The sequence below is a fragment of the Anopheles marshallii genome, chromosome 3, assembly GCF_943734725.1.
Source record: "Anopheles marshallii chromosome 3, idAnoMarsDA_429_01, whole genome shotgun sequence".
NCBI lineage: Eukaryota > Metazoa > Arthropoda > Insecta > Diptera > Culicidae > Anopheles > Anopheles marshallii.
In genome coordinates this window covers 9,997,285-10,006,783 of record NC_071327.1, presented here as the reverse complement: position 1 = coordinate 10,006,783, position 9,499 = coordinate 9,997,285, and the positions used below count along the sequence as shown (strand labels likewise).

Sequence of the window (9,499 nt, the reverse complement as noted above, 5' to 3'; positions counted from 1 at the left end):
TGTGCGCCCGTCGCGCCGGGGCGATTAATTTCCGAAGAAATGATTATTAATCATAAAGCTGTCGGCTGCCTGTCGTCGGCAATTTTTGTCATATTTTCCATCTCCCAGCAGCTCTCCCGGCCACCGTCACCATTGGATCACATTTCCGACTTTGCTTCTTCGCTTCCGATCCGGTACGCTCGGATCGCAAGATCACTCAACTGGGCTGGTGCACCATCGGCGCGAAACGCAAGCGTAACTTTTGCAAGTAGCGATGAAATGAGAACTGCCTTCAGCGTGTGGCTTCAGCTCACAAGGGTACGAGGAATCGGGATTCGGAGATGAAAAATTGCAATTTAAGCGCTTTTGATCGTGACTGCTGATCGTGTTGCGCGCGCTATTGCTAAGCGATCGTGTCGGAACGCACATGCTGCATTTGTATGTGTGTATGTGTGTGTGTTGCCTGAATGAAGCCAATTGACACCTCACTTCACTTCCCGTTCCAAATCCCGACTGCACACCCAAACAAGATGCCAATCGATCGTGTTTGCTTCCCGCAAGCGGAGCATAATATTTATGACGATTCAGACACCCTTCTCGCAATTGGACACCGACAAATGACGGCCGGCCACGGGGGAATGGTGGCGGTGCTGCTGCTGCTGCAACGGGATAAGTGCACCGTGGATGCTGTTTGGACGGTTTCATGCTTAAGTCATGATTTATGCGCAAATGGGTTTTCTCCCGGGGATCGAGTTTCACCTACCGGGAGATTTCAAATGACCCTTTCGCGATGAAGACGTTCGCTGCTTGGGCACATACGCTGCCAAATGGGTGGTGCGTGAAATTATTTTATTTCGTTTTTTTTGTCCTTTTTCCTTACCATATCTCACACGCTTAAGAAGGGATACGGGAGGCCGTTAATGAGTCTTTGCAGCTGAACAAATTTATCAATTAGGCAATGAGATATTTCACAGCATAATTTCCTTGAATCAATGTAGCTGGTGTGGGCTAGGCGATGCCATAATGTGAGCAGGTTGGTAAGGGATAACTTTGGTGTTGTGTGAAATGTATATTCATTCATTTAATACAAACATCGAGAAATACATTAAGTGCATAATCAAGTAAAATCAGTTTTTATTTTATCTGGTTTAGTAAGATTTGTGAGACTTTATGGTATTTTATTTGAGAAATTGGGTAAAAAGGTATATTTCCCATTACCTCACAGCTCGAATGAGTATGAAATTTCACACGAAAAGGTACTTTGTGTAAGTTGTATTTATCATTGAAAGTATTCTGGCTTGTTTTAAATCATATTAGATAATAATTTAAAAATTATTTTAGTGTCAGTACTACGTCATCAATTCTAATTGAGGTTGTGGTGTTGTAGTGTGCAAAGTACTTTAAAGGTACTCAGTATTGTTTTAATGCATTAAAAATGATAATAGACAGCCGTAAGAACAGAGAGTTGCTCAAAATTTGAAGTCATTATCGAAAAAGTAAAAATGTTATAAGTAAAATCTAAAATCTTATTCTTTAGATATGTCTAACAAGATGTTTCAATCAAAATAAAGACCCTTACATCATATGTTGAGAAATTCCTCAATTAAAATGGATGTTTAATGTGATTTGGATTAAGATTTCCTATCCCTGGAAAATAATTGGTTAAAGACTTTTATTAAGTTTTAGTTAAAAAAAAGTTAAATTGGTTGAAAATTAATTTGGTAAAAATTAAATTGGCTAAAATTTCCTGTCCCTATAAAATAATTGATTGAAGAATTTAGCCAAACTTAGCCAAATTCCGAATTTCATGTGGAAATTTTTGGCACGTTATCATTCTAAACAGTTCACGAATCAAGCCATTTTTCCGATCTTCTCTTATGGTTGTTGACATCACCGATTGTTTTGCGCACAGTTTCCGATTTAATTTCATTAAGCACTTTAGATAACATTCTCCAGTGCCGTGTGAATTCAATAACTCACAATAGTTTATATCGTTCTGGTCCCCCCAACACATCGTCTTCATATGATTTTAGGCATCTTACACTAAGATAGTCCCCTGCATCCAAATCGCCATTTTTAAAGTAATGGAACATTCTGTTTCACTTTAAAAATCATCTCTGTGCTTATTAAACAGTTTTTGATATGCATTACATACCGTAAAGTTAGCTTTAAAAAGAAAAGAAATGACTTCCTGCAAATGGCAATTATTAGACACGAGACGTGAAGAAGTATGAAGGTATGTAGTAGTGGAAGAAGTATGTGGTACTCTAATTAAATAACAAATCAGTTAATGAAGTTTGTATACTATTATGCCCCAGCTTGATTTTTTAATGTTTTCCTGATAAGTGTAAAAAAACGAGCGCCAATTTCTACCAATCCAAACGATTCAAAACTGGACGCTACTTGAATTGCGGTCCAAATAGTTATGCACGTTCTGACGCATTACAAGAATTCGAACAATACAAAACAACTAACAACTAAATAAATAAATAATAAACATAATAAAACCACCACACATTCCACATTACGATACAAAATCAAAATGGAAAATAATTCTGACAGCGGTGGGATTCGAACCCACGCCATTTCTGACTGGTGCCTAAAACCAGCGCCTTAGACCGCTCGGCCACGCTGCCTTCCGGGACTGCGCAGAATTCGTTACCACACACATCATTTGCTCCCCTCAGCGACCGGTTGCACAGTGTCTACACAGTCGCTTCATTATCTACCCTTATCTATACTGCACTGTTTACTTACACAGTGTCCATAGTGGTCCTTTTTTATAATAATAGAACTTAATAGATAATTGCTTAAATAATGTGTCGGTTTCTGAAACAAAATCCTAAAAATATCACAATTTTAGAGGTGTAACATTTTGGTTTCCATTTTTTCAAAATGAATCATCACCAATTAAGCCTCATCATTATATTGTTTTTTTTTCGGAAAAGCTTGCGTCCTACCGGAAACGCGCTCATATGACTCGGCTCGCATGTGTTTCTCCATTAGTCAAGCTTCTGAAGGTGGATTTTCGTGGATTCCCCGTTTGTTTGCGGGACACTTTCGGTGTTCGGTTTGTTGATTTGGCCTATAATCACGTCAATATAAGGTTTTTCTTCTCGCTTCTTCGCTTTCTGTGTCCTGCTAGTGCAACTGCACCTTTTCCTCGGTAGCGCCTCGGAGTGTGTTTTTCTCCACCCTTGCGTTCGAATTAACCCTCGCATGATGGATGACAATGTGACAAATATTTAATAATATTTAAGTTGTTTGGTATTTTTACCCCGCGAAGCAGAAAAGCAAAATAAACAAATTAGCTTTTCCCCCGTTCCGTTCGCGTTGTTTTTCCGACCGCTCCTCGCGCGTAATACGTTTCTGGTGCATTTTTCAGGTTCCGGGGCCGGTGTTAGTGTGCTGCTGAAGATGAATTATCGGCACCATCTTAAGCGCTAAGCGTAGCTCGGGAAACTCCCTACCAAAAGATGACACTTTCCGAAGCAATTTCCCCCGGGGATAGCCGGCCAAATGGATCTCCATCATGAGAACGCACACGGGAATGATGTACGATGCACTTTTGACTGCATTCGAAGGTCCGCCCCGGTTCCGACCGGCACGGGAGAAACAGCAAAAAGGGGGAAACATTTTGGAGGTTTCTGGAAACAAAAAGACACTTTAGCATTTTTTTTTCCACGCCCGTCCTCGCCGGAGATGCATTCACAAGCGTGGTTCCGTCCAGTGACGACAGCGTTTAACGCGCGTGAACACGTGTTTTCATAAATGCATGTAATTTATTTTCGTTCACCGTGTCGAGGCTAGCGTTGCCATTGTGGAAAGCAAAACGGAACTGGTGGAAATATTGGTTGGAGAAAAAAGGGTCTCTTGGTTTCGGTTAGGTAAATTAATTCTCTAAAGGGAACAATTTTAAAGGAAAAGAATATTATACGCTGATGACGTCTAAGTTAATAATAATGACACCTGAAGCTTGAAGAAAGGTGACCGAACTTTTGAAGTCGTTCAAAATTTCAACTTTCTAGGATCCGGCTGATATCCAAGGAAACTTCTCTACTCAAAACGTCTACAACTTGGAGCTGGGACTTCATAGAACTTGTATAGTTGCGGTACTCACATAAGCCTCTGAGACATGCACTTTGTCCAAAGCTGACGAAACCCTGTTACCTGCCTTCAGGAGAAAGACCTTACGAAATATGTTTGGGCCAGTTTGTGAGGATGAACAAGAAGCCACGACATAGAAGAACTCTACGAGCTGTACATGCGCGAATCGGACTCGCCAGGCTCTAATTCTCATGATGATCAGTCATGACATGAGAATGACACCGAAAGACCCATACCGTAAAGATGTTGGGAGAGGAGATGTTAGGCACAAATTGAAATGGAGTGATGGCGTTTTAGCTTCCATCAGCAACACTGGAATATTGGAGTGGCAGAAGAAGACACTCGACCGTGAGTAGTTTGGCCGCATCCTTCAGCAGTTCACGATCGCAAAGTGGTTGTAGCGCCGGATAAGTAAGTAAGTTATATTGTTCCATGTGAAAATAGTTTAAAATGTACGATTTTTAAATGTAACATCAAACGTATCATCAGTTTAATAAAAGTGAACCATAAATTTCCCATGATTTAACTTCTCCTCTGAATTCTACTTGATCTTACACCAACGTACCAACGTAGCAGCAACGTGATCTTGACCGATCCAGTAAATGTTCGGGTGAAACGAAGCAACAACAAAAAAATGCCACACGAGTACAATGATACGATGATAACCTTTACGCTGGAAAGCTTCAACCGGGGCACATCTCTAAGGACGCCCCGTGTGCGGTGATATGCGTCATGTGTGGCGCTGGGTGGCTTTGCTTAGATTCCGATTTCACCCGCCGTATAGTGATTGATAAGGGAAGTTAACATGCAAGTTCGGTTTGCATGTGATCTTTTATCACTGCTAGACCGGATTTTTCTTTGCTAAGATCAGCTCCGTAGCTGGAACTGCTCTATTTCTGCGACTATTTGCTGTTTGAGCATTTGATTACAGACATAAATCGTATAAATGGATGAAATTATGGTAGTTGATTTATTGCATCATATTTGAGAAATGAGATTTGTGTTAAGATTAATTCCTTTTCGAGAGGTTGGAATCATTTGCTTCTGCGAACGGTGAAAAGGCCCCTATATCCCAGGTGTAAATTTAGGAATTCAAATATGTTTTACCCCAAAAGCTGCTGATTTTCATTCAAACCAACCACTAGAAAAACATTTTTTTTGCGCTGACTGCTCAGAACGATGTCAATTAAAATAATTACTTCGCCCGCTTGTAAGCAACAAGCAAACAACTATAAAACAAACCGTTCGAACCCGTACATTTGCCGTATGTTATCAGCCGCAACAATCGAACTGCCGCCACGACGGTGTTTAAAAAGGATACCGGAAAACCATCTCACTGCATGGCCTTTGCATAAACAAATCAGTCATCGCGAAGGTTGCATGCAGTTAATTACCCTGAATGAGTGAGCGCTAAGGAAATAGTGAAGCGACGGATTGCACAGAGGAAATGTGCATCCGATGATGCTCTTTGAACCATTTTGCAAATGCGTTTTTTACGCCTTCAGCTTATCGTTTGTTCAAATCAAACTTACAAAACATCGCCTAGCGATCGTTGCCAGTGTTCCGGAGGATGATCAAAACAAGTGGATTACGCGAGGCAACGATTTATTGGACATACAGCATTGAGCCTGTGTGCAAGCGATCCGTTGCACTAATGCAGAAAGTTACAAGAAAAAGGAAACGTTAAATGGAAGAAAATATTGCTTACTGATTACAACCATAGGAGTGAGATGGAATGGGAACCATGATAAGGCACAGACGGGAATTAAGATTGTTTGATTTACGTAGAATGTGATTAGATCTGATAAAGGCGTTTGACTTATGGAAGATGAAGGGTATTACAGTAAAATGGTCGCCCTTCCCAACTGATGGGAACCAAACGTGGCCTTTAGTGTTTGCGTGGATCTGATTCAGATTCATGAACCCGAATGAATCTTTGAACTGCATGAATGAATCTGAATCTCTATTTAAAAGATTCATGAATTCTGTAAGATTACGCCATTCCGCTTAAGGCCTCTGAAGAGGATGATCCGCCACTGCACTGAGTATTCATGAATCTTATGAGAGTCGATTCCTGATTTGAATGACTTCGCACTAAAGATTCATATGAATGACTCTTCTCAATGTTCTGAGGAATCGCGGATCTTTTAAGAATCGATTCCTGATTTGAATTACTCTACTCTAAAGAATCATGATTGACTCTCTTCAATGATCTGAGGATTCATGATTTGTTTAAGAATCGATTCCTGTTTTGAATGACTTCACTCTAAACATTCATATAAATGACTCTTCTTCAAAAGATTCATTAATGACAACATTAGTAGCCTTTGCTGGTAAACGAAATAGATTGAGTTCATTCTAAAGTTTTATCTCGTCTAATAACTCATCTAAACGAATCTGTGAACGATGCACACCACCCCGAGATGTCTTTGGGCCCAGCGTTTCAGCTTGAAAGCTTCTATTTCTTTGACTTCGTTTACTCCATAGTCAAGCATACAGTTGAAAACGCTCACAAGGCCATATTAAAAAAAAATGCAATTAGATCAAATAATGTTACTCACGGTTAAGAAAAAAATGCATCAACTTTGAACAGACAACTAAAAGAGTCTGATTTATGGACGATGACTGTTAAAGATGTTGGATCATTCTGCAGGCACATTTTGCAGAAACATGAAGAGCGTGAAATTTGACATACCGCGTGAAAAATCTTTCCCAAAGAAAAGCTAACAAAACAAACTTGGAATGATTGCGGAAAACATTTGTCTAACCTGTGCTTCATAATCTCGCAATAAGTTAAGCTTATGTATGACTGGTTGCGAGGCAGAAGATGGCCTTTTTGCTTAATTCTTTATCATTAATAAATTTGGCAGGACAAATCGGCAAGGATTCTAACAAAATAGAAATCACTACAAGAATTTCGTAGCTGATGAACAATGTTAGAGCAAAACAAAATAGGAGGTTTATCCCCGTTTTGAACGAGGTGAGATTTATGAAGTACATTAATTCTTGTTTAAAGCAAGGTTACACAATTATTTATATTTGCTCGTTCTTCACCAAAGAAACATCAATGTTAATTTTCCCAAGCAATCCCCTAAAGCTAAACACAATCCCTGGCACTCAATCGTACGCATCACGATCACAGTCACAACAAATTCTCGCTGCGTTTCGTGTTCGTCCAAATCGCGGTTGTGACATACACGCATGCCAAACCACGTGCAAAGCGGCAAACCAAAATATTGGTAACTAAGCCTGTCACCAACCAGTCAATGCTTCGGACTAAATTATGTTTAACTAAGCGATCTCCGTCAGCAGCGCACATCGGCACGGTTCAACTCTGCTCAGTTTCGGCTGTAGTCAGCCTCAGTGCGGGCACCGAAAAAGTGCATGTTTGTAAATAAACCCTGTTTTGTTTAGTAAACTTTTTTGGCATGTTTACTAAGTTGGTTCGGTGTAGTACTTGAGGTGTCACCGGTCGTCGTCTTGTTGATACTATTGGTTATCTACACTAACTATGTTTGCTTTTTTCGTTTTCTAATTCTCCAGAAAGTCAATAGCGTATTGCTTGAGCAGTTATAAAATAATTCTGTATTTTTTATGATTTGCTTTTTTATTCTTCCATTTTACGGCTCATTAACATCACCCCAGAAGTGTTGTTTTATGTAAACTTATGTATGTGAGACCTGCTTATTGTTATTCAAATGTACCGTTTATTGTTCGCTGTGATTACGTACTAAAAGAAACAAGTTAATCACTTTCACCTTTGCTATTCTTATCCACACCCTAACCTTTCGCAAGCTTACAAAACATTCGCGTAAATCCGGCTTGTTTACTACACCCATTGAAAAGTTGAACAAAAATATGTAATTATTATTATTTTGTTTCTTTCACAGCTCATTTGAGCGCTACCCCGCGGAGATTCGTACGTACGGAGACGTGGCGAGAGATTGTGCTATGTTTGTGTGTGCTACATATTTTGAAAAACATAAAATCCGCACAAGCCAAACCAATTCCAAACCCAAACCACCCCATATACCGTCACGGCCTTTCCGGCTCTCCCTTCGGAAGTCCTCTGGCACTTCGCTTCAAGTTGGCCTGGCAAGATGCTGCTGAATGTTGGTAGCTCCTGACAAATGTTTGTAAAATATTTCAGCTTTATTTTTTGTTTACTATGCTGTGCCCGCCAGCATCACTTTGGCGGTAGTGTGGTTAGTGTTTGTTTAACTTTTTTTTTTTTGGAGTGTTTTCTTTATTTGGAAGATTATTTGCCTTTGTCAACTTGCTCTCTTCGCGTTGGGTAAGGTTATGGCTGGACAGATGGTATAGACTTGCGGGAAGATTGAATCGTGATACGATTGCTGTGACTAATGTGTGGTTCCAGTTTTTTCTTTTTGCCCAGAAATCCGATCGACCGATACAACGTTCTACCCCGTTTTCGGTCGACCACACTCCCTCTAGGTCCAACTTGAACTGCATAAAAATGTTAAAGAGACCAGCTCACAAGAGTTTAGACAAGTCGAACGTGACCTTGGCTTACTGCAGGGTGATCTGAAACTGCTGTGTATAGCGAATCGTTTACAGCGTATTAATTAATCAAAAATCTCAAACTACCGATTTCTCATATTTTTCAATCGGTTTTCTGTGCTTGAATTTATAACCAATTATCCTTTCAAGCATATGCATCTTGAAATTGATTCTATCTTGATGTGGATACATCCAAATGATTGTTGGAATTTGAACCATAAATTTTAATGAGTTTATTAAACTATCGAGCTGGTAGTTCAATTAATTCACTGCTCACCGAGTCCCTAAATTTCATCGATTTTCCTGTCACCACTTAGTGGATTAATCCACTTACACATCATCTATTATGGTTATCCTTTTCAGCATAGAGAACTTTTGATAAAGTATCGCGTTGAATTCTATCGATCATTGGGAAACCCTTTAAACGCTTCACATGAAGGTCTGTTCGCATTGTCAGAAGAAGTTGCAAATCTTCGCCTATATGTAGAACATAGAAGTTAAAAATCCTTATGCACCGTACATAAACGATCTAGAATTTGTAACATCTTCTCTTTTACAGAAGAAGCTGCCCGAAAGCAAATAAGGACGTAAGGTGCAATACTATCTAATGATGAAGATGAAGAGGGCAAAATGACTTTATCTTTCCGCAACGAGGTCGGGACAGCAGTAATTACCTTCCAGATGGTTAAAGATACACATTTTACCGAAGGTCGCCAATTCGATGGTCCCAAGATGCGACCGTCATAACTTTCATGGACAATCCTCCAACGGAGAATCTACTATAATAATTTCGAGGCCAAAGGTACAGACGATCGTTAAGGCAATGACCAAATGCTAATATATGGTAGCCTATGTGTTTTCTACGTGGCTTAAAAAACGTAGGGTTCAAAAG

The 9,499-nt window shown here is 39.8% G+C and overlaps 1 non-coding gene across 1 annotated transcript; it reads right to left on the bottom strand.

Annotated features, from left to right (window-relative positions):
* Positions 1 to 2,535: 2,535 nt before the first annotated feature.
* On the bottom strand, positions 2,536 to 2,615 carry Trnal-uag (transfer RNA leucine (anticodon UAG)). The gene has a single exon. It is a non-coding gene; the product is annotated as a tRNA-Leu (tRNA).
* Between the last annotated feature and the right edge of the window lie 6,884 nt (positions 2,616 to 9,499).